The sequence below is a fragment of the Aphelocoma coerulescens genome, unplaced genomic scaffold (genome assembly GCF_041296385.1).
Source record: "Aphelocoma coerulescens isolate FSJ_1873_10779 unplaced genomic scaffold, UR_Acoe_1.0 HiC_scaffold_70, whole genome shotgun sequence".
NCBI lineage: Eukaryota > Metazoa > Chordata > Aves > Passeriformes > Corvidae > Aphelocoma > Aphelocoma coerulescens.
This window is the reverse complement of record NW_027184055.1, coordinates 1186035-1210795: the sequence shown is the minus strand read 5'-3', so window position 1 is coordinate 1210795 and position 24761 is coordinate 1186035. Positions and strand designations below refer to the sequence as shown.

Below are 24761 nucleotides of genomic sequence, written 5' to 3'. Positions count from 1 at the left end.
ACAACTTTTTCTATCGCCCCTCTACCCCGCACAGTTGACTGCCTCCTCGGAAGAGATGTATTGGCCCAAATGGGTTTTGTGCTTACTGATGATCGCCATTTCTGCTAAGGGCCGTTGCTTGGAATTTCCCGCTGCCACTAAGATGGACTGACAATAACCCTGTGGTGGTTAAGCAATGGCCTTTAAAACGGGAAAATCTGCTTCAAGCACACGCTCTAGTCAATGAGCAGCTTCAACAAGGACATCTTAAGCCGTCGACAAGCCCATGGAACACCCCAATTTTTGTCATCCAAAAGAAGAATGGCACGTTTCGTCTGCTACAAGACCTTCGAACTGTCAATGCTCGTATGGAGCCTATGGGAGCGCTGCAGCCAGGACTCCCTAATCCAGCAATGTTGCCACAAGATTGGCCTCTTCTTATTATTGACTTGAAAGATTGCTTTTTCACAATTCCACTACATCCAGATGATACGAAGCAATTTGCCTTTTCATTGCCTGCTCTTAATCGTGGTGAACCAGACAAACGTTTTGAGTGGACCGTATTGCCGCAGGGAATGCGCAACTCTCCCACCATATGTCAATTGTATGTCGATGCAGCATTGCAACCACTGCGACAAAAGTTACCTCAGACCATCATTTATCATTATATGGATGATATTTTGTTTGCGCAGAAGGAGCCTTTTGACCAAACAGAAATTCAGCTTATTACCTCCTCTCTTCAAGAATGGAATAGCTGCTAACAAAATTCAAATATCCTCCCCGTGGAAGTATTTAGGATGGGTCATCACCAATCAAAGAGTGAAGCCTCAAAAACTACATATCCAAGCCTCAATCACCACTTTAAATGACGCTCAAAAACTGTTAGGTGATCTGCAGTGGTTGAAGCCAATAGTAGGAATCCCTAATGTTCTTTTAGACCAGCTCCGTCCCTTACTAAAAGGATCAGACCCATGCGCACTGGTACACCTAACGCCGCAGCAGCGAGAAGCTCTACAACAAATCACCACCTGTATCACAGACGGTTTTGTTTCGCGTCTTAATCCAGACATCCCCCTCTCTCTTACTATTTGGAATTCTGAAACTCACCTTCTCGGCGCAATTACGCAGCTAAAGAAAACGGGGGAGCTGACAGTTTTAGAATGGATATCACCACAGTTGCAGCAACGAAAAACTATTACCACAAAACTTGAAAATTTGGCTAATTTAATTAAGAAAAGACGTTTGCGCATTTTGGAAATTGGAGGACAAGAACCTGAGTGCATCAATCTCCCAATGGAAAAACCTGCCTTCGACTGGTACTTGCTAAATTCTTCATTACTCACGGAAGCGCTGTTGTCCTCAGGAGCCAAAATTCAGACCGGTCCCCTGTTTCCCAAGGCATTACAGTGGATAGGAGCATGGAACTGGATTTCAAAACCCTTGCGAGAAGATAAGCCTATCCACAATTCCATTACTGCATTCACAGACGCCGGAAAAAGGACAAGGAAAGCAGCTCGAGCTCATCGCAATATAGAGAGATTAAGCTGCTGGGTAGTGAAGCAAGCAAATGGAACAAGTAGAGTACTGTCCGCGCTAGCAGATGATTTAAGCACAGTCCAACATGCTGTATTACAAAATAGGACTGCTATTGATTTTCTGTTGTTAGTTCATGGACACGGGTGTGAAGAATTTGAGGGATTATGCTGCATGGATCTAAATGATCATTCTCGCTCTATTCATGCAGAGATTCAACAGCTTATAAATCACTCTCAAAAAATTAAGAAAGATACAGGTTTCTTTGGCCTAGATGGGCTGGTCAGTGAACTGGGATTGGGTGGTTGGGTAAGAAGCATGGTAAAAACATTGTTTCTCTTATTGATCATGGTTTTGGTAGGATTAGTCCTGTTCAGCTGCGCTCTAACTTGTATCAAGAGGGTACTGCTAAAAACAACAACTCTGAGCATGATAGCGCATAAAGAAAACGGGGGAAGTGTAGAGAGCTTATCTGAGGAATGGCTGCGCAGCAGAGGACATGATAAGATAGAGCCTTGCAGGATGTAGGAGTCAGCCTGTCGTGGGAAAAGGGGTTTCTTATCAACAGGGTGTCCAACAGGACACAAGCCAGAGCAGACTGGAATGAGGAAACCATCGCCGCGGGGTATGTTGTTCCCACGAGAGAAGATGAGCAATCATGAGCTCAGGTTTTGCAATATGTATGAGCTGTTTAAGTGTTGTATAAATAAGAGATGAAAAGACAATAAAATCGAGGCTTGCCGATCATGAAATCATGAGCTCGTCTCCCGCGCCTTTCCCGACATGTTTCCTGATGTTTTAGTTCCATTATACGTTAATTGTGGAGCTACAATTACCTGCCCACACGGGGTTACCAATCACCTGCTGGGATTTTCCATAGCTGCTGCTGCTGGGGCTGACTGCCTGTCCTGATCACTGGAATGTGGTTTTTGTTGCAGAACATTCCAGTTTTTGCCAGGTATTAGTGCAAGGAGAGCTTTTTCAGCACCCTCTTGAGCTGTTTGGTCAGCCAATGGATTCCCTGGATTAACTGGGGAGTCTCCAAACCCATGGGCTTTACAAGGGCATCAGGGCCACTTCTTTTGGCTTTGGCACACTCTGCAGTAGGTGACTGATTTCTTTTTGTACTCACTGGAGACCTCTGTGCCCTTTCCTTCCACGTGGCTCCCTGGGCGTGTATTATTCCAAACCCAGATTTCAAATCAGTCCGTATGTTCACCCTTTTTCCTTCAGTGATTTCTAGGAAAGGTCATTCATTCTGCTTTTTGTGCTGCTGTGTTCAAAGCTAAAGCCTGGGCTTCTATGACCTGGCTCGAGGTTGCCACTGCACACCCAGCTGCCCGTTTCCCATCCGTACCACGCTGCTCCCACCAGGGTGCAGGTCCAGTGCTGGCTCCTGCATGGGATTGCTGTGGAGGTCCCAGAGTCTGCCAGAACACACTTGTTCCATGGATCCCAGGCAGTCATGGCACAAAGACTGCAAACCTTCTCTTAGAAGAGACTCAAACACTTCCCTGTTCCAACCTTGGGTACCTTGAACCAAACCTGGCAAAGCTTTTGCTGCACCTTACAGGCAGGTCAACAGTTTAAACAAGGGAAAGGGAAAGGGAAAGGGAAAGGGAAAGGGAAAGGGAAAGGGAAAGGAAAAGGGAAAGGGAAAGGAAAAGGAAAAGGAAAAGGTGCCTTTATCTTACCAGGGGTCTTTCTCTGATTTCCTTTGGAGCAGGGATCAAAGGTTCTCCCCAGAACCCTTCAGTGCTGCCTGCAGGTGCTGCCATCCCTCAGATCTGCTGAAATTCAAGAGGATGAGGCCACGGGGTGTCCCAATGGTGCCTTGGTTCCATGGGCCCCGCAGTGTAACCATGGTGTCCTTGGTTCTGCAGTGTCACAATGGACCCTTCATTCCATGAGGCCCCACAGTGTGGCAATGGTCCCTTGAGTCCATGAGGCCCCACAAGGTCACAATGGTCCCTTGGTTCCATGGCCCCGCACTCTCACAATGCTCTCCTTGGCTGCACAAGGTCCCGTAGTGGCACAAGGGTTCCATCTTGATTTCTTTTAACTTTCTTTCTTTCTTCGGTCTTTCATCTTTTTCCTTCCTTTTTCCTGCTCCCAGCCCTGATGCGTGGGGATGGGAATGTCCCGCTCCCTTCCCGGGGCAGGCTCACACCTGAGCCAGGTGTGCAGGGCAGGACCTTGCCCTGAGCCCAAGCCCTGTCCCCCCTGCAGGATCTGCTTCCCATCGGCCTCTTCCTCCTGCGGCCCCAAGCCCAGCTCGGTGCTGAACGAAGGGCGCTGGGCCGGGGTCATCCCCCGGCGGGGGCTGCGCACCCCCTCTGCCCCCTCCCCAAATTCCCTCCCGGGGCAGCAGGGGCTGGCTCAGGAGCCCTGTGGGCAGGGAAAAGGGGGTGACACCGGGATGGGGGGGTCACACACGCTCTGAGGGGACACACACGGCCCCTGGGGACCCCCCCTCACCTTCTCCTGCAGTGCCAGGAGGATGAACCCCAACATGGAGCCCCTGACCCCCAGCAGCATCTTGGGGGTGGGGTCTGGTGGCAGCTTTGGGGTCTGGGAGAGAGGCCCTAAAAGCCCCTCCCAGCCCCACAGCCACTACCAGACCCCTCAAACCACACCACAGCTCCCAGCCAGGACTCCCCCAACCACTCCCTGCAATAGAAATGGCCCCAAAAGCCACCAAATCCCCTTCCCATCTCCCCCAACACCCACCCAAGTTCCCTCCAAGCCACACACCCCTGCACCCACCCCAAAACTCCTTCACAGACGGCCCCAAAAGCCCCCCAAAGCCCGTCCCAGCACCATAAGTGGCTCCAAGGCCCACAAAAGCCCCTCCCAGTCCCCCAAGGCACCCCCAGACCCTCTCCACCCCCCCGGCACCGACCAGGACAGGCTGGGGGACAGGAACATCCACAGCCCAGAGCAGCTCGGGCACTTCAGCAGTGATTTGGGCACTTTGGAGGTCACACCCCAAAGGGAGAGACCCAGAGCAGGGACTGGGACAGACAACCAGAATTCCTGTAGAATAGATGGGCTCAGGTGGACACGTTCTGCCAGCACAACTGTGAGATTGTGGCCCCAGTCTGCCTGGCTTCGTGGCTTCACAACACTCAGATCCTCCCGAATATTCCCCTGAACCCCAAATTCACCCCCAAATTCGGGTAAAATGGTGCCGCTTTAGATCTCTTTGTTTAATTTCTTTATTTCTACCCCAATTTTGGTTGTTTCAGTGGGATTAACACAGAAATTACTTAGGCTGCAAGAGATCTCCAAGATCATCCAGGGTTGCTTGATACCACCAGAAGAAACAATTGGACAGAACAGATGAAAATTTTAGGGTGTAAAGGTAAAAAATCAGCTCTTCCCAATGTATTTCCAATGTTGATCTGAGTCCCGATGGATGTTCCTGCCCCTGCGTTCACACAGGTGCCTACAGGGATCCAGGAGAACGTGGAGAGCACCAGCCAGGGGTCTTCCCAACCTGGATCACAGGGAATGTGGGTCACCAAGGCTCTGCCAAACGTGGGTCCTCTGACGGGAGATGGAGTTGGAGCAGAGGACAAAGCTCTTCCCGCAGTCGGGGCACTCGCAGGGCTTCCCTTAGCGGTGCCTCCGTTGGTGTCGGGTCAAGTGAGAGCTCCTGGAGAAGCTCTTCCCACACTGGGGACACTCGTAGGGCCTCTCCCCGGTGTGGATGCGCCGGTGGGTGACGAGGGTGGAGTTGCGGTTGAAGCCCTTCCTGCAGTCAGGGCAGCGGAAGGGCCTCTCATCCGTGTGAATCCGCTGGTGCCGGAGGAGAGTGGAGCTGGTCTGAAACCTCTTCCCACACTGGGGACACTCGTAGGGCCTCTCCCCAGTGTGGATGTGCTGGTGGACGATCAAGGAGGAGCTCTCTGAGAAGCTCTTCCCACACTGGGGACACTCGTAGGGCCTCTCCCTGGTGTGGATGCGCCGGTGGGTGATGAGGTGGGAGTTTTGTTTGAAGCCCTTCCTGCAGTCGGGGCAGCGGAAGGGCCTCTCATCCGTGTGAATCCGCTGGTGCAGGAGGAGACTGGAGCTGGTCTGAAACCTCTTCTCACACTCAGGACACTCGTAGGGCCTCTCCCCGGTGTGGATGAGCCGGTGGCGGATCAGGTCAGAGCTGTACCTGAAGCTCTCCCCACATTCCCCACACTCGTAGGGCCTCTCCCCAGTGTGGATGCGCTGGTGGCGGATCAGGCTGGAGCTGTACCTGAAGCTGTTCCCACATTCCCCACACTCATAGGGCCTCTCCCCACTGTGGATCATCTGGTGGTTGATCAGGTGGGAGCTCCACCTGAAGCTCCTCCCACATTCCCCACACTTGTGGGGCTTCTCCCCATCGTGAAGCTGCTCATGAACCACCAGCTCTGGCCTCTGGCTGGATCTCCGGCCGCCTTCCCGGCACAGGGTGGGTCTTTCCTCCTCAGAGCACCCTGGGCTGCGTTTGCAGCCCCTCCTCCTGTGGGATCTCCGGGGCTTTTCCTCCCTGTTGGATTCCTGAGCTGTGGAGCCGCTCAAAACGGCCTCTTCCACCAGGTTCTGCCGCGGGGATTTGTCCTCCCTGGGCTCTGTCCTCAGCTCCTTGTCTGGGGAGGAAGGACAAGGAGAGGATGGGATTTGCCTCCGTGCCACAGGGAAGGGGAAGGAGATCCCCCCAGTCCGTCCCCGGCAGGACGGCGTCGGCAGCGGGGTTGTCCTGCAGCCGGGGGCGATGCTGGGCTGGGAGATGGAGCAGGAGAGAGGGGGAAAGGGGCACTGACTTCCTCCTCACCTGCCTGGGGGTCCTGGGGCTCCTTCCTCTTCCTCACAGCCTCCTCCTCCATCTGGCCAAGGGTTGGGAATGGGAAATCCTGGTTTGGGGAGAAACAAGGGATGAGTGTGTTGTGTTGGGGGGTCCTCCTGCCCAAGTCCAGCTCTGGAACTCACCGGGTACCTGGTGTCCATAAAACCAACAAAAAATCAAGACTGATACCAAAAACGGCCTCCAGGAGTTCCCCCTTTCCAGTCTCCTCACTTTGGGGTTCTGGGGGTCCCCCTTGTCAGGGCTGCTGGGGGTCCCGGGGGTCCTGGGGATCCCCCTCTCTGGGGTCCTGCTTAGGGATGCTGGGGGGTTTTGGGGGTCCCACAGGTCCCTTTTTTCCCAATTCTGCTTTGGCTCCCAGAGGTCCCAGGGTCCCCTCTTCAGCCTCCCTCCACCCCAGGCACTTGGGGCTCCCCCCTCTCCTCACTCCCCCTTTTAGGGCTGAGGGGTCCCAGCCCTGCCTCACCTCCAGGCCCCCCCACCCCTCCAGGCTCTTGGGGGTCCCCCAGCTCTGGTATCGTCCCTCTCTGCTCTCCCCTCTCCAGGGGTCCCGTGTTCCAGCCCCCAGCTCTCCTGGGGATCCCCAAACCCAATGTCCAACCCCGCCAGGACCGGGCAATCCTCACATGGACTCCCCAAAACCCCCAAGGGGCAATTATGGCTCAGCTTTGGAGTCCTGCAAGATCCACATATCCACTCTGGCCCAAAAAATCCCTCCCAGGGACATGCAAGGACATCTGGGGCTCGATTCCAGAATCTGCAAGCTCCAAACACCCCTCCAAAAAAAACCCTCCTGCTGACCCCCGATAGATTTGGGGTGAGCTCCCCCTCCCCGCTCACCTGCAGGATGGGGGGGAAGATGCTACCGGGGCTGGGGGTGCTGTGGACACAGTGGGCGGGCGGAGGAACCTCGTGCTTCTCCAGCTCCTCCTCCTCCTCTCTCCCTCCTCTTCCTCCCGCTCCTCCTCCACTCCCACCCTGCCCCCCCTTTCCCACCCCCTCTGTCCCACGGCTGCCCCAGCACCGGCTGCTGTGTGGGGGGAGCCCCCGATCAGCCCCAGGGATGGACAGGGGGGTTGGGGACCCCCCCAGTGCGGATCCCTCCCTTCCCCAGAGCCCCAGGGAATCGCTCCAGGGCTCAGGTGCTGGGGGATAGAGCTGCACCCCCATGGAACTGCTCTTCTGCTGTCCCAACCCCACCTTTCCCTCCCCTCTCCTCCCCATTCTCAGCGTTCCCCCAATCCATAGCCCCATTCCAGCTCAATTTGGGTGTCCCATCCCCACCCCGCTTTGCTTGGGGGTCCCAGCCCCCTCTTCCCCCCACCCCCCCCTTCTGCACATTCCCCATCCCTAATCACCACCTCCCCTCCCCCGGCCTTGGTTTTGGGGGTTCCAGGCCCCTCCTGCTCACTTTGGGGGTTCCATTCCCCATTTCGCTCAATTTGGGGTCCCAGACCCGCCCCCCTTCTCACCGCTCACCCCGCGCCCGGGGGGGCTCCCAGCACCACCAGTGCCACCAGTGCGGCCCCAGCTGCCCCCACACGCCCCATGCCCAGCGCCGGGCGCTGCCGACAGCCCCAAAGCAGCCGCGCTGTGCCCTGGGGGGTCCCCAGAGCGGCCCCGCCCCGCACGGCACTGGGAGCACCAGTCCGGACCAGTGCGGAGCGCGGGCGGGCGGCATCAGCCGTGCCCGGGCAGGGCCGGGCCCCGCGGGGCTCCCGCCCGCACTCGGCCCCCGCCGGGACAGCGCGGGGGGGCCCGGCCTGGCTGCCCCCACCTCCCCCTCCCCAAATTCCGCTCCGGGGGGCGCTGGGGGCTCAGCTGGGGCCAGAGGTGCCGGAGCCACGTGTCCCCCGCTGCCAGCACCGCCCCCTCAGGATTAGGGGTGCCCCAAAACTCCCTCGGAGCTGGCGGATACCCCGCAGGCCCCTGAGGACTGGGGTCCCCCCGGCCTCATCATCCCCAACCTTCGCCTGCCTCATCCCAGGCCCCATCCCGCCCATCCCCCTCCGCCACACTTCATCCCACACCCCAATCCACATCCCACCCTTCCCGGGCCCCATCCCGCCCCATCCCATTTCTCCCGGCAGCCGCCACCGGGACTCCCAAAACCCCGCGTGCCGGGGGCTCCCCAATATCCCCCAAGGGGCATTTGCGACTCACATTCGGAGCCCTGCAAGATCCAAACATCCGCCTCCCCCCCTGCCCCACCAAACCCCCCTTCCCCAGGAACCAACAAAGATATTTGGGGCTCGGTGCTGGAATCCTCCAAGCTCCAAAAATCCCCTCTCCCAAAACAACCCCAGGCACCGCCCAAGATATTTGGGGCGAGCTGCCCCTCCCCGGTCACCTGCGGGATGGGGGGAGCGGTGTTCCCGAGGCCGAGAGATGCGGACACAGAGAGCGATGGATGCACATGGAGGCTCCTCTTCCTGCGCCCTCTGGCCCGCCTCTTCCTCCCGCCCTTCCCCTTTATCCCTCCTCTTCCTCCCGCTCCTGCTCCTCCAGCCGTCCTCCGTCCAGCAGCTCCGCTGCCGCCCCCAAACCTCGGGCTGGAGCGGGGGGTCTGGGACACAGCCCCGTGCTGGGGGGCAGAGCCGCTGCTGGGGCCATCGCTGTGTCCAGGGCATCCTTTGTGCCCCTCGGGCAGCTCCAGGCTCCCGAGGGCTCCCCGAGGCTTTCTCTGGCTGTCCCTGCTCCCCAAATCTGTCGCGTTTAATGCCCGAGCGCGGCAGCCCCGTGCCCTGTGGCAGCAGCCGGTGCCGGGACACAGCCCCGGGAGCTGCGCTAATGCCCGGCCGTGCCAGGAGGGACTGAGGGGAGGGGACTTCATAAGGATCCCCCCTCTGCGCCCCTGGCTGCGCACGGAAAGGTTCTTTAGTGCATGGGAGCGATTTTCCGGGGTTTCTGGGCTCGGCGGGGCCGAGGCGGCGGCAGCGGGAGCCGCGGGGCCCGGCCCGTGGGGGCGGCCGGGCTGGAAAAGTGCGCGGGGCCCCAGCGCGGTGCCCGAGGGCTGAGCGGAGCTGACGGGAACAAGCCCCGGAACCCCCCGGTGCCCGAGGGCTGAGCGGAGCTGACGGGAACAAGCCCCGGAACCCCCCGGTGCCCGAGGGCTGAGCGGAGCTGACGGGAACAAGCCCCGGAACCCCCCGGTGCCCGAGGGCTGAGCGGAGCTGACGGGAACAAGCCCCGGAACCCCCCGGTGCTGCTTTCTTAGTCGCTGCGCAGCGGCCTCTCCGGGTGCGGCTCTTTTATAATTTTTCCTTCTAATCTCTATATTTTACTCCATTCGCACCTCCCATCCCACGCCCTCCGCTGCGGCTCTTTCACCGCCGGGCTCCTCGCTGGTCTCTCGGTGCAGCTCCTTCAGTGCCACGGGCCGGCGGAGACGCCCCTCGGTGCGGCTCTTTGATCGGATTTTCTTCTTTTCTCGGCGTTTTCTCTCGTTCCCAGCTCGCCCGTCCCGCCGAGCGGCTCCTTCAGGGGCCCGGGGCGGCACCGAGCCCTCGGGGCGGCTCCAAAGGGCCCCGCCCGCCGCCGCTGCCCGAGGCCTCCCCGCTGCTGCCGGGGATCGGACACCGCAGGCGGCCCCGGCCCCTTCCTCTTCTTCCTCTTCTTCCTCTTCTTCCTCTTCTTCCTCTTCTTCCTCTTCTTCCTCTTCTTCCTCTTCCTCTTCTTCCTCTTCTTCCTCTTCTTCCTCTTCTTCCTCCTCGCTGCTGCCGGGGTTCAGCCCCCGCCGCCGCCCGGCTCCTTCTGCCGCTCCTGCCCGGCACGAAGGGGCGCTGCCGCTGACGGGGCCGGAGCGCGGCTGCCCCGCGACTGCCCCGCGCCTCAGGGCCAGGCCGGGGAGTGACCGCACGGCTGGGGAGGGACCCCCCGCTGGCCAGGGCAGGGACTGACCCCATGGGAGGGACCCCCCGCTGGCCAGGGCAGGGACTGACCCCATGGGAGGGACCCCCGCTGGCCAGGGCAGGGACAGACCCCATGGGAGGGACCCCCCGCTGGCCAGGGCAGGGACTGACCCCATGGGAGGGACCCCCGCTGGCCAGGGCAGGGACTGACCCCATGGGACGGACCCCCGCTGGCCAGGGCAGGGACTGACCCCATGGGAGGGACCCCGCGCCGGAGCAGGGAAGGATTCCTGTCCCCGAGGGGAAGCAGCGGCACGAACTGAGCGCGACTCCCATCCCTTCTCCCTGCCCCGCTGGGCACAGCAGGGAGGAGCCGGGCATAAAGTGAACTCCGGCAAGGAGAAAGAGGTCGGGGGAAAGTTCTGTTCCAGGGTTTATTTTCCTCCTCACTCTCCTGTTCTGATCCGCTCCGTCCCAAATCCAGTTCATTCCCCACGTCGGGGCTCTTGTGGCCGCGATGGCGATCCCTCAGTGACCTCTCCCTGCCCTTAGCCCGAGCCACGAGGACTCGCATCTGTTCCAGTTCCGTGCAATTCACGGGCATTTGGGGCAGCCGGAGCGAAGCAGCTGGAAACCACAGCGGGCTCGAGAGGGACTCAAGCAGGGCAGGAGCCGGGGCTGCCCCGAGGGAGCTCTCCCGACGCGAACCTTGCCGGGCTCTTTGGACGGGAATTGCGGGGAATGTTTCCATTCATCGCCACAAAGCAGAGTCACAAGTGGAGCTGAGCTTTCAGCTTGAAATGAGGGAATCGAACGTGTGCGCGGGGTCTGCTGGAACCTCAAGCTGTCCCTTGATCCTTTAGTTTCGGAAATATTCAGCCCCTCAGCAGCGATGTCTCTCCCAGCCCACCGGCTCCTGGCTCAGACCCAGCTCGGAGCTCGGAGAAGAGACCCGAAGTCGCAACGGAATGAGCTCTGCCGTTATTTTCTTCTTTCATATTTATTTTATGCCATTTTATTTTATAATCTATCATACTCATTCTTTTTCTTTTATTCTTAGTTTCTTTTTTTTTTCCTTTTTTTTTTCTTCTTCTATTATATCGGGTTTTTTTCTCTATTTCCCCCCCACAGCCTTTGTTTCCTTCCCGGAGGTTTGTGGTGCGATGCTGTCCTACCGGTTCTCCCTCTGAAACCAACGAAATAATGATGGATTTTTGAAGTCTTCCCGCTGCTCTTTCCAGAAGGTCTCAATCGGAGGGGCCTCAGGGCTTAATTGGGGAGAACAGTTTAATAGGGGCGAGAAACACTTCAATTCTGGGGAGAAAATGTGAATGGAGGGGAGAGGAAATGAACTGCGGGGAGGAGCCCCCCAGCCCCCGGCTGTGCCCCGAAGGTGCTGCCCGCGGCTCCCCTGCTCCCACCCCCGGGCTGGGGGCGCGGAGCTGCCGCTGCTCCCGGGAACGTCACGGCATAAAAACTCCATTCAAGCTTTTCCAGCCGCGGCAGCGACGCTCAGCGTTCCTTGGACCTTCCACGGTCCGTGGACATCCCGTGTCCCTCGGCTGTTCCGCGTCCCCCGGGTGTTCCATGTTCGCCCAGTTTGTTCCCGCACGCTCCCAGCCACTCCCAGCTGCTGCCAGCTGCACTCAGCACGCTCCCAGTTTCTCCCAGTCTCCCTCAGAGTGGTCCCTGTTGCTCGCAGTGTGACCTCTGTTACCCAGTTCTGGTCCCAGTGGGTTCCGGTCCTGGTTCTGGTCCTGGTGTATGCCGGTGTCCCAGTCTGTCCCAGTCCATCCCAGCCTGTCCCAGTCCGTCCCGGTCCCTTCCCGGCAGCCGCCGCCGTTTCCCGGATCCTGCCCCTCCCACCCCCGGAGCTGCCGCCGGACGCCCCCCAAGATGCTGACGGGGGCCGGGGGCTTCGTGTTGGGCTTCGTCCTCCTGGGCTGGGGCTCGGCCTCCACCTGCGGGAGGAGGTGAGGGGGGATCCCCGGGGGTCGTGTCCCGCCAGGAGCGCTTGAGCCCCTCCCAGAATTGCTCCTATACCGTGGTCGCCCCCTTTTCACTCTCCTAGAGCTCCTGACCCAGTTCGTGCCCCTGCGGGAGGGGGCTTTAGGGAGCCCCCCTTTTCCTTTACCTTGAGACCCCCTTGAATCCCCATTCCTGGGCACTGGGAATCCCCTGCACCCCTCATCCTGCACCAACACCCCCTGCACCCCCTGTCCCGGGTATCCTCCTATCCCAGCCGCTGCACCCCTGTTTTCCTGACCCCGGGGACCCCCAGACCCCATTCCCGGCCATCCCGGGGCACCTCAGCCCCAGGCCTCCCTTTCCTGGGAAACCCGAGCTGGGCACGGGGCTCTGCAGCCGCTCCGGGATTTATGATCACCCAAAGGAAAGGGAGAAGAGAGGAGAGAGAGAGAGAGAAGGAGATGGGGAGTCAGGGATCGGGGTCACAGCGCCCAGTCCTGCTCCGCCGGGGCTGGGGCCCCGCAGCCGCAGGACAAAATGGATCCGCGGGTCCCGCTGCTTGCCCCGCTTCGGGCCGAACCCAGCGGGTTCCAGGCAGAGTTTGGCCGCGGGGCCCGGGAGCTCAGCCCAGCCCGGCCCGGGGGTCCCGCAGGGCGCGGCCGAGGAGGGTCCGGGGGATGGCAGGAGGGGATCCAGGGGAATTCCCTGGAATTGCCCCGTCCCCTCCCCCCGCGCTCCCTCGGTCCCTTTGGCTTCTCCGTCTCCCGCCCTGCGCCGCCGGGATCTGCCCGGCGCCCGGTGACGTCACGAGCAGCCCGAGCTGCCATTGGCGGGCAGGAAAGAGCGGCGCCAATGGCGGGGCCGGAGGCGGCTCTGGGGGCGGGGCCGGGCTGGGGGCGGGGCCCAGCGGAGCAGCGCGATGGCTCCAGCGCTGGGGCCGGGGGCGCTCCTGGGGGGGCGAGGGGGACCCCCGGCACGGGAACCCCCGAACCGCAACTCCCGGGCACGGGAACCCCCTGAGCTCCCATTTCCGGGTACTAGAGCACCCTGCACCGCCATTCCCGGATACTGTGACCCCCCTGCATCCCCTTCCCCAGCACCGGGACCCCCCTGTTCCCCCCTTGTCTGGCCCCGGGGCCTCCCCGAAACCCCCTGGACCACCATTCCCGGGTACTGTGACCCCCTGCATCCCCCTGCCCAGCACCGGGACCCCCTGTTCCCCTTAGCTGGCACGAGGACGTCCCTGAAGCCCCATTCCCGGCAAGGGGACTTCCCTGAACCCACATTCCCCGTCCCAGGAAAACCCCCTGAGCCACCGTTTCTGGGCCCCGGGACCCCCCTGAAACTCTATCTCCGGGTCGGGGACTCCCCCGTCCCCACCCGTTCCCGGCAGAGGGACCACCTGAGCCCCATTCCCGGCACTGGGACCTCCTTGCACCCCCATATCCAGGTCTGAACCCCCACTCCCGTGCACGGGGACCGCCCGGCACCTCCATCCCCGGCGCTGAGACCCCCCCGAGCCCCCTTATCCCGCACCGATACCCCCTCGCACCCCCTCTTCCCCCGCCCCCGCGCTCCCTCGGGCACTTCCGCGGCTCCCAAGCTGCGCCACCGGGATCCGCCCGGCGAGCGGGGACTGCCCCCGGCACCGGGACCCCCCTCCCGCCCCCGGCTCCTCCCGGGGCCTTCTGGAAACAGCAGCGGGAAGAGTTCAACAATTCATCATTATTTCAATTGATTTCGTTGGTTTCCGGGGAGAGCCGCTGGGACAGCGCCTCACCACAAACCTCCAGCAGGGGAACAAAGGCTGCGGTAGATGAAAATAGGGAAAAAGCCGATGAAATGGAAGAAAAAATAAAAAGGCAAAAAGAAAAAAAAGAAGACAAACGAAAAGTAAAATAGATTATAAAATAAAATAGCATAAAATAACTGAAAAAAAAAAAAAAAAAGAAAACAACAGCAGAGCTTGTTCTGTTGGGACTTTGTGTCTCTTCTTCAAGATCCGAGCACCGAGGCGGCGGCGTGCTGGGGGAAGGGGCAGAGACCGGAGAGGGGGAAAGTTGAGTGAAGTGTAAATGACTTTCTGGGCTTCATGAATATGGAACAGTTTAAGAGAGTCCTTAAGTCCACAGTGAAATGAATGGAGGGCGCCTCTGGCAATATTGCCAAGCGCCCCAGCGCTGTGATTTGCCTTTGTTCTACATACTGCTAAAAAGTTCAGCTTTTGTATTCATTTTCTTCAGAGAGAGAATAGAGAGAGTGAAGAGAGAGGGAATAAAGAGGGGGGAAAAGAGAGAGACGATAAGAAGAAAGAGAATAGAGTGAGAGTAAAGAGAAAGAGAGTAAAGACAGAGAGAGTAAAGAGAGAGAGAATAAACACAAACATTGCTGCTAAAGAACGTCCGTGCAGCCCCAAACGCCTTCGCACACCGGCCCCAGTGTCCGTGCTCGGGGCTTGATTTACCAAGATGTGAATATCGATCTCATATCGATATCCAGCTGAGACAGACAAAAGCTCTCTAACAGGTGAGAGTTAGAAAGTGAATGTTTGATTGGCGCCGGACAGCGGCGTGGAACAGCTTCCTAATGCGCAGTGCCCAGGTATGAACGGTTACAGAGTTCATTTAGCCACAAAAGTGATGAATATCCAAACTACAAATACATATTTCTAACAGTGACCCCTCCCATTCTCCGCTTCGTATGGAAATGAGCTTTAATGGCATTAAGCATGCTCAGTGCGTGCTCTGAATTGAGTCGCTGCTCTCGAATTGGGGCGGTGGTCCCAGACAGATGAAGTAAGCTCATCTCCCTCACTTGCACCTTTTTTGCCTTTCTGAACTTTAACAACCTTAATTACTTTAGTGACCTCCAAATTTCCTCTTGCCTGATTCTTGAATAGGTTCCCACAGAGGGAGGAAATTGGGAATTGTCCTTATTCCCTACACCAACTGATCAATATTTCTGTTCCTCGTTCTAAGCACAGCTAAACAAACATACAAATGACAGAGCATCAATTATTCCGTAATCAATTACTAACATCTTAAAAACCATTTCAAATCTAGCTAACTATTTTAATTAACTCTAGTCCAGCTCAAATTCTTTCTTATTCTAACTCATTTCAACACAGCTAGCCTATAACTCAAATCTTTCTGTTTCTTTTAAATCTATGTTTCAGGGTGTCACCATGGCCACGGGGCTGCTCCAGGGCAGAAATCCCCTGCGGAGATACCGGGACCGGCTGTGGGAGATGGGACACCAAACACACCGGCTTTAGTCTCTTTGGGATGGAGAAGTGAGTTTTTCAGTCTGTTTGGGATAGAAAACTACTTCTGATTGCATCAGCCTGTTATACATGGGGCTTAAAAAGCATAACAAATACTAAAAAGGAATAATGATAAATAGCTGTGGTTCAAAAGGCATAAAGGAATTAGGAGGAACATATCTACTAACAGAAGATTTAATAAAAAAACTATACTAGAAAAAAATCTTCTGCAGTGCTGTCAGTGGGTGTTCTTGTTTTTTTTTAAAATTTTCTATTTCTTGTTTCCTCTGATCTGCTTTGTTTTGCAACCATTGAAGATAAAATGAGCAACATCAGGACCAAATCAACAGTTGGGTGCAAAGCCTCAGAATGAATGTGGAACTAATGGAGGATTCACGTGCTTTAGACACGTGTGTGCACAGGTGCAGAAAAGCATCGGAGGCTGCATTACAGCACACGGGTGGTAAAATCAGATTGACTCCTGTTTTCACAGGCTTCCCGGGCAGCACTTACCAAGGATCTCCTCAAGCCCAGTGAGTGAGCGAGGACGGATGAAGCGGCGAGCTTGGCCTGCCTGGCCGCTGTTAGCCAGCCGCGCTGCGAGCAGAAAGGCCGGGGCGGCGGCGGCGGCTTCTCCTTCTCAGCGCCCGCATGAAGAGAGGCGCTGAACGGCGGCTGCGACCGCCCGCGCAGGGGCAGCGGGGCCACGGGGCCGGCAGGGCAAACACGGCAAACGATTGCCCGGGGCAGCACCGGGACCAAATCAACTTCTCCGTGCTGCGAAACCCTGCAGAAATCCTGCAACTGGTGGCATTTGTTGGCAATGGCACTTAGGAACAGCAGTTAACCCTGTACCAGCTATTACATTGTACAGGAGGTTATGATCCAGATTATACACGTATCTTATAACTCAAGCTATATTAGCATCTTGAAACTTTGACCCCAGTTATAATGTTAACTAGTTAATATCTGCATAGAAAGGTTATTCTTAACATGTTTACACATCATTTACGAGCAGCAGTTCTTTCATCCTAGTTGCAGAAAGAGGAGGAAGTGAGGACATGCAGAGAAAGACAACTTGGCAGCACCAAGGTCAGTGGAAAGAAAGAGGGGCAGGAGATGCTCCCAGTGTTGGTGTCGGGATTTTCTCTGCAAGCCGTGGTGAGGACTGGGATAAAACAAGCTGTCTCCCTGGGATCCATGAAGTCCATGGGGGGATGCAGAGATCCACTCCCAGCCCGTGGGAAAAGGTGCTCACAGCGGAGCGGCTGGGTGCTACAAAAGCTGTAATCCAGGGGGAGACCTGAACAGGGAGAGAGGGCTCCTGCTTCCAGAGACAGAGAAAGAGGGCCCTTGCTTCCAAACTGAAGCAGCTGATCCTTAAAAGACTACACCCCATGGACTAATGACCCACGCCTGCAGTTTTGGGAAGGCTGTTTTGCCCGTGGGAGGGACTCAGGTTACAGCAGGCTGGGCGGGACTGATACTCGTGAACTTAGAAACACGCTGGAGAAGTGCACAGAGAACTGTCTCCCGTGGGAAGGAGCCCATGGCACACCAGAAGAAAGAGACTCCCCTCCCTGAGGGACCTGAAGAGAGATCTCGAGTGATGAACTGGCTTGAACACTCCCAGGCCCTGTCTCTGTGCGCTGTCGGAGGGAAAGAGGGAGGGGATGGAGGGGAAAAAAGGTGTTTGAAAGGCTTCTTTTCTTCCTCATTATCCTACTCTGTTAATAATAAATTTACTTTATACCTTTAAGTTCGAGTCTGGTTTGAAGTTAGAATGTTTTATCCCAATCCTTATCTCAACTCATGAGCCCTTCGTGACGATTTTTGTGTGTAGCTGGTATTTGAAACAGTGTCAAACGATGACAGTGGCTCTTGTGTTCCATGTGGCCCCTCTCTGTCACAAGTGACCCTTGGTTCCATGAGATTCCATTGTCCCACACTGGTCCCCAGGTTGCCCTGAGGCTGCGCTGTGTCCCAATGGACACTGGATTCCACAGGAGCTGGCAATGGCCCAGTGGCACCTGCGTCCTCTGAGGCCCCGCCTTGTCAAAGCAGAGCCTTGGATCCATGAGATTCCATGTTGTCACAATGGCCTGCTGAGTTCCATGGGGCTGTGCTGTGTCACAGTGGACACTGAGATCCACGTGCCCTGGCAATGTCCAAGTGGCACCTGGATTCCACGAGGCCCCGCTGTGTTTGAAGGTGACACTTTGTTCCCCAAGATTGCATTGTGTCACAGTGGTGTCCTGGGTGCCACGAGGCCCCGCTGTAAAACAGTGCACACTTGGTTCCATGAGTTTCCATTCCATCAGAATGCTCTCTTGGATTCCATGAGGCCCTGCTGTGTCCCTCGGGAGCCTTTGTTCCATATTTTCCCACTGTGTCACAATGGTCTCCAGTGCTCTATGAGGCCACACCATGGGACAGTGGACATTTGCTTCCATGAGATTCCACGGTGTCACAATGGTCTCCTGGGTGCCATGAGGCCCCTCTTTGTAACAGCTGAGACTTGGTTCCCCAGGATTCCCTGGCGTCACTGTGCTCTCCTGGGATCCATCAGGCTGTGCTGTGTCACAGTGGACACTTGCTTCCTCCAAGGCTGCAGATGTCCAGTGGCACCGGCTTTCCTTCCATGAGGCCGCGCTTTGTCCCAATGGGGCCTTGGTTCCATGAGAATCCATTGTGACCCTGTGCTCCCCTAGGTCCCACGAGGCCTTGCTCTGCCACAACGGCACCTTGTTTCTACAAGGCCTGGCAATGTTTTTGTGGCCCTTGTGTTCCATGGGGCCCCTCTCTGTCACAAGTGACCCTTGGTTCCATGAGATTCCATTGCCCCACACTGGTCCCCAGGTTGCCCTGAGGCTGCGCTGTGTCCCAATGGACACTGGATTCCACAGGAGCTGGCAGTGTCCCAGTGGCACCGGTGTCCCATGAGGCCCCACTTGGTCAAAGTGGAGCTGTGGTTCCATGAGATTCCATGTTGGCACAGGGGCCTGCTGAGTTCCATGAGGCTGAGCTGTGTCCCAATGGACAATCTCGCTGTCCCCGGCTCTGCCCTGCCACTGCCAGCCCTGCCCTGACCTCTGCCCAGCCTCACCCTCTGTGCCTTGGGCACACACACATGCCCTGAGCTCATCCTCCCTCTGGGTGCTTCTCCTGCCCCAGCGCTGCCCTGGGAGGGTTCATTCCTCACAGGAGCTGCTGTGTTTGTACTGGTGCATTTTATAGCTCTGCTTCTGCCTCTCTGTCACTTGTGTCTCCACAGAGCTCTGCAGGGAGAAGATTCATGGAATCGTGGAATGACAGAGGTGGGAAGAGCCCCCTGAGCCCCCTTGGCCGGGCTGTGGCTGGGCTGGAGTTGCCTTTGCCCAGAGCAGCCCCTGGGTTGCTGTGCTTGGCACTTGTGGCTGCAGCGGGGTTGGTCCCAGCCCAAGGCTTTGGCTGTCCCTGAGCAGGGCTGGCCCCACATGAGGCGTCTCTGCAGCCCCCCCAAACTATGGGCTGGGGTGGGCAAGTGTTCCCGAGGGCACAGGGAGGGGACAGCTGGGATGGACTGACCCAAGGGATCTCCCATTCCATGGGACGTCATGGTCAGCAATGAACTGGGAAAGGAAGGGGGTGAGAGGGTGTCTGGATTTTCTGTATTGATCCATTTGTCTTCCAAAGCAGCCACTCCATGCACTGAATTCTTGCCTCCCTGTGGTTGCTTTGCTTCTGCATTCGGCCTTTGCTCTTTACTTCCCTGCCCCAGCCATTAATCTCTCCTTATGGTGACCCACAGTTTTCTCAGCTTATTTTCTCCCGGTGCCTGGCTGGGGAGGGACAGTGCCAGAGACACTTGGCTGTCACTTGATGGACAGAGAGGTTTCACCAGGGTCACCTTGCCCAAGCCTTCTCTTATGGGCACACCCAGAAGTGTCAGGGCTCTGTCGGGTGCCCAGCCCTGAGCCGGGCTCATGCCCTGCTCACAGCCCCAGGGCTGCTCAGGGACACGAGTCCTTCCCTGGCACGCTCACAGACAGCTCATTGCAGCACGGGCAGGGGCTCCCTGGGCTCTGCTGCCGCTGCCAGAGCCTGGCAGGGAGCTCAGCCCTGCGGGTGTCACCCTGCCCTGCCCCTGCCCGAGGTGCCCCACGGCCGCAGGGATGGGCACGGGGAGCTCTGTGCACAGGAGCTCATCCCAGCCCTGCATCCAGGGGGTTCCCAGGGGACGGCACTCTCTGGGAACTCCAGGAACAGCTGAAGGTGTTTGTGCTCGCTGGGTTTATGTCCCCCCCCACACACAGAGGATGTTCAGGGCTGTGTCTTGTCCGTGCACTGCAAACACGGAGCCCTGACCCGGTCCCTGGATGTCCCTCCATGGAGGGAAGAACAACCTCTGTGAGCTGGGCAGAGAGGCCCCTGCTGGCAGCGGCGCTGGCTTTGCCAGGGCACTGCTGGGTGCCCCCACCCTGAGCACTGCCACCTTTGCTGCTCAGGGCTGGTTTCCTCTCCAGGGCGCTGCGTTGGGCACATCCTGGAGACAAAACTGGGAAGGAGATTGAAGCTTTCAGGCCCTGCACTGGGGAGATGCCCTCGCATGATGGAAATGCTGCTGCAGAGCCCAGCTCTGTCCCAGCAGTGCCCACGGCCTGTCCCTGCCTGCAGCCCCTGGGCAGTCACACAGCAGGACTGGGACCCAGCTGACAGAGCCCTGAGGCCTGAAACCAACGCAGGGGCTCTGCAGGGGAGTGTGGAAGGGAAGGAAGAGGAGTTACGGAGGAGAAGCCCTGGGGCTCCCTGGCAGTGCTCTCCTGCTGGGACTCTTTTCTCCCCCAGCTCTGCCCAGAGGCACCGACCCTGCAGCTCCAGAGAAGTCAGGGAGGAAAGATGTCAGGGAAACAAGACAACACAGGCTTCTTTCTTTTGTTCCAACACACACATACTGTAGTGCAGCTCCCTGTTTATACAGTCTCTGGGTCACACTGGAAAGGCAAATACCAAATTAAAACTGGAACAGACAAAGATTTTTGTGAGAACAAATTCACAGCAGCGTAACACCTGTGTCAGCAGCAACAAACACTGGACACAGAGTGGGCATTAATGAGTCACATCAGAGCAGCTCTGCAGGAGAATGAGAGTTTATTGCTGCTGAAAACCAGCCGTGATCCTTTTCCTCAGGGCACCCCTGAGCTCCTGGTTCCTCAGGCTGTAGATGAGGGGGTTCAGGGCTGGAGGCACCACCGAGTACAGAACTGACAGTGCCACATCCAGGGATGGACAAGATGGAAGGGGAGCTTCAGGTAGGAAAAAGCCAGTGCGGAGGAACAGAGAGAGCACGGCCAGGTGAGGGAGGCATGTGGAAAAGGCTTTGTGCCGGCCCTGCTCAGAGGGGATCCTCAGCACGGCCCTGAAGATCTGCACATAGGATGTGAGGAATGAGACAACTCTTTGTAGAAATTAAAACAATTTATTAAAACAGAAAAAAAGTTGAAAAATTGCAAAAAACTAACAAAATATAAAAATTTGGGATCCAGATGGCTCGAGAGATATGCCCCAGGAGCGCAGGGATTCAGGAACTTTAGGCTTAAGACAGCTCTGAACCTCAGGTAGAGAAAAAAATAAACTTGCAGTTTAGGCTGGTCAAAAAGAAATCTATTTCTAAAAAGCCCCTAGAAAGGGGTAGGCTTCTCCAGCACTGCCTTAGCAAGCTGGAGAGGAAGGGAGAATGAGACACGTGTCTTTCTTTTGCTCCCTTTATAGCTTTTGCTCCGCCCACAGTCCGCCCACAGCCCACCCCTTTGGTTCAAGGTGATTGGTGCTCTCCCTTTGACAGACCATCTCCATCCACCAATGGCTCCTCCTGGTCAGAGGGGTGATATCAGTTGAGATAAGGGTCATGTGCTTATGGGGGGCTGGGCTGTTTGTTGCAACTGGGGTTTTTTAAAATCTGCCTTGAAACCAAGATACAAGTAAAACATAAAAATACATCCAACACATCTTAAAACACTTGTAAAGGTATACAGTAAACACAGGAAGACCAGAAAAACTTGATTAGTGTACCTGGACTGATGGATTGATTTTAACATTCAATTTAAAAATATTAAGCTCAAATTAATTAAGGCACTTAATATGCAAAGACCAAGCACAAATAGGGATTTCATGTATGACAAGTCCCCCCTTTTTCTCTTATGCTCACATCTTTGGTCTTTGCATTTAAGTGGAGGTGGATAACTCTTCAGGGATAGATTCAAGCTCTTTAAAACTGTCCCACACTTGCTGGGCAATTTTTCTCTCCTTTCTAGTTTTCTTATTGTTACTATTATTGATATGCATAATCTTTTGAGCGAATGGTGGACGCTGCTGTTGTCCTTGAAGATCCTGGATCAGTGGCATGCCTTGGACGACAGTGGTGATTAGACGGATGAAACAAGGGATTAAACAAGGGAGAAAAATAAGTCCTGTAAGGGAAAGTCCAACAATAATTAAAGCTTTTTCCCACCATTGTCCTTGGCCAGTAGAGGTCTTGTGGTGCTTCCCAGAAGTGGGGTTGTATACTTGCTGCTGTAATCCAGTACTTGGAAATTTGTGGCAGGACAGAATATGGATTTCCTTGATCCCAGCACTGCCAGAGTTTTTTAACAGGATTCAAAATGCAGTTTTTGTTTTTAACCTTTTCTGCAGACCAGAATACATCTGGTTCTTGAGGTATCCACCAATGTTTTTGCCCATCAGTTACCAGGTACCTTTTGCATATTGTCTCACCAACTTCTTCTGAAAATTTTCTTCCTTTCCTCCAGATGCATTCTTCTCCAATAACAGTATTGCTTAGCAGCCAGGTTTCATTGTCATGTCGGGTTGTGGGGGAGAGATTACTCAGTCGGAGTAAATCGGGGGGTCCAAGACTGACTCCCCGCCAAGGCCAACTCTCCGATTCTAAAGTTCCTCCGCACACCCAGCAATTTGTTAAATTTAGCTGTTGTCCAATCCTTTCTGCCAGGTCAATAAACAAGTTTTTCCTTGACATCAAAGGATTGTTTTCTTTTTGTTTTTCCTTTTCTTCTATGACCACCTCTTGGATCAGGTCAGTGTCATAGGTCTTTCTTTTTAACAAATCTTCTGTCTTGGTTATGTATCTAAAATTGAAACAGAGCCAATCATCTTGGGAGGGGCACTCTCCCTTCTGCTTATGTATTTGGGTGCCAATGTTTTTGCCAATCCAGTACTTGTGACCTTTTTCTGAGCAGATACTCAACCTTGTTATGTTGTAACAAGATGGATTAACATAAGTATGTGCTCGGAAAAAGTGTCGAATTTGAAATGAGCCTCCTTCTGCCTGGTACACAGTCTTGTAACATCTGTTACAGCGGCTCTCGGCTGCTTGTGTAAAGGGAGGCCAGAGGACCCAGAGACAGATGACACTCAGTAGCAGGATGTTGCTCACTTTCCCCTTTAGGCATACCCGAGAGGAGCTGTCAGCATTTGGGTTGCCTCTGCTGGTGGGGGTTGTCATCTTTGCTTCTTTCGTCCTTTCTTTAGGCATCTCACCTTCAGATGGTTCTTCAGTGACCTCAGGCTTCTGGAAGCTCATGGTTATTTTAGGGTTGGCCTTGTCAAAGATTAGAGTTATCGTGCCCATAATTTTGGAGTCTGATTGGACTGTTATTGGAAGAGAATGCTGGCTTCAAATGGAGCCTTACTATACAGTTGATGTGACAATATGGTTGTGTGAAGGCAGAATCTGTAAAAGGGAATAACAAAGAACAGAATTAACAGCAAAATATTTTCAACTTAGTTTAACAACTTGTAGCTAACACTTATTACTGAGGTATAACTGGGGAAGAACTGGGAGTACAGGATTTTATTAACTTGGAGTGAGGGATGCTGAGTGGAGCTTTCAAACAGGGTGTTTAGTTTGATGGTTTGTCTGGAGGTTTCTTCTCTTCAATTGGTGGTGCCACCGGACCCTTCACCCTCTTGACATGCGTCCAGCCCTTTTCAAATGTCCGGACAGCTGTTTCAGTGGTTAGCTGGACCTGAAATGGACCTTCCCAGGATGGGGTTAATGACTTTTCTTTCCAGGATTTTATTAACACCCAGTCACCTGGATTGATGTGATGTAAATTAAAATCAAGTGGGGGAGTTTGTGGTAGAAAACCTCTTTCCCTTAGCAACTCTAGATTTTTGGCAATTATCTGTACATATTTTTGTACATTGGTGTTTCCACACTCTTTCACATTCAACTCTTGTGGTGTAGCAAGGTAGGGTAATCCATACAACATCTCATATGGTGAACAACCCAAATCAGATCTTGGCTGTGTCCTAATTCTAAGAAGAGCAAGTGGAAGGCATTTTACCCAGGTCCATTTTGTTTCCAGCATTAATTTTGTGAGGGTGTTCTTGATTGTCTGGTTCATCCGTTCCACTCTCCCAGAGCTCTGTGGATGCCACGGGGTGTGTAATCTCCAATTTGTTCCTAATTGCTGAGCCAATTGTTGTACAATTTGGGAGGTAAAATGAGTACCTCGATCTGAATCTATGCGGTGGACTATCCCATAACGGGGGATAATTTGCTCGAGGATCACCTTACTCACTGTCTGGGCTGTTGCATTGACAGTTGGAATAGCTTCCACCCAGTGGGTAAGGTGATCAACGATTACCAATAGGTATTTCCACCTCTGGACAGGAGGCATTTCTGTAAAGTCAATTTGAATGTTTTGGAAAGGCCTGATTGCTAATTCAATTCCTCCGCCCGTGTTCTTTTTCATTACCTTTTTGTTAACTTTTTGACAGATTACACAGTCCCGGGTTATTTGGTTGGCTATTTCATAAACACCAGTGCATCCAAAGGTTCTGAGATAGTGATCCGCCAGAGCCTTTGAACCCCAATGATTGCTTTGGTGAATATTTTGTAGAATTTCTCGGGTTAAATTTTTGTTTAAAATTTGGCGTTTATCTGGTAAATACCAGCGGCCTTGAGAATCCTCATTGGCACCAATTAAAACTAATTTCTGTTTTTCCTGATCAGTAAAAATGGGCGTGGGTAAAATGTTAGTTTGTGGAATAGTGTCAGATGTGGTGGTGTTAGTTGGAAGTTGGTTTACTTCCATCACTTTTACCTCTTCTTCCACTGCTGCTTCTTTTGCTGCCAAGTCTGCTAGGTTGTTCCCTCGAGCTTCTTTTGTGGTTCCCGATTGATGACCTGGAATATGCACCACTGAGATCACCTGAGGCAGTTGCAGTGCTTTTAGAATTTTTAGGATCAATTCCTTATGTAGGATATCTTTCCCTTTGGTGTTTAGGAACCCCCTTTCGGACCAGATTTTTCCAAAGGTGTGGA

At 55.2% G+C, this 24761-nt stretch overlaps 2 pseudogenes; one reads left to right on the top strand and one right to left on the bottom strand.

Annotated features, from left to right (window-relative positions):
- LOC138102326 (zinc finger protein 850-like) overlaps positions 1-24761 on the top strand; it is a 1260715-nt pseudogene that overhangs the window by 617072 nt on the left and 618882 nt on the right.
- LOC138102317 (zinc finger protein 551-like) lies at positions 5017-9829 on the bottom strand (annotated as a pseudogene).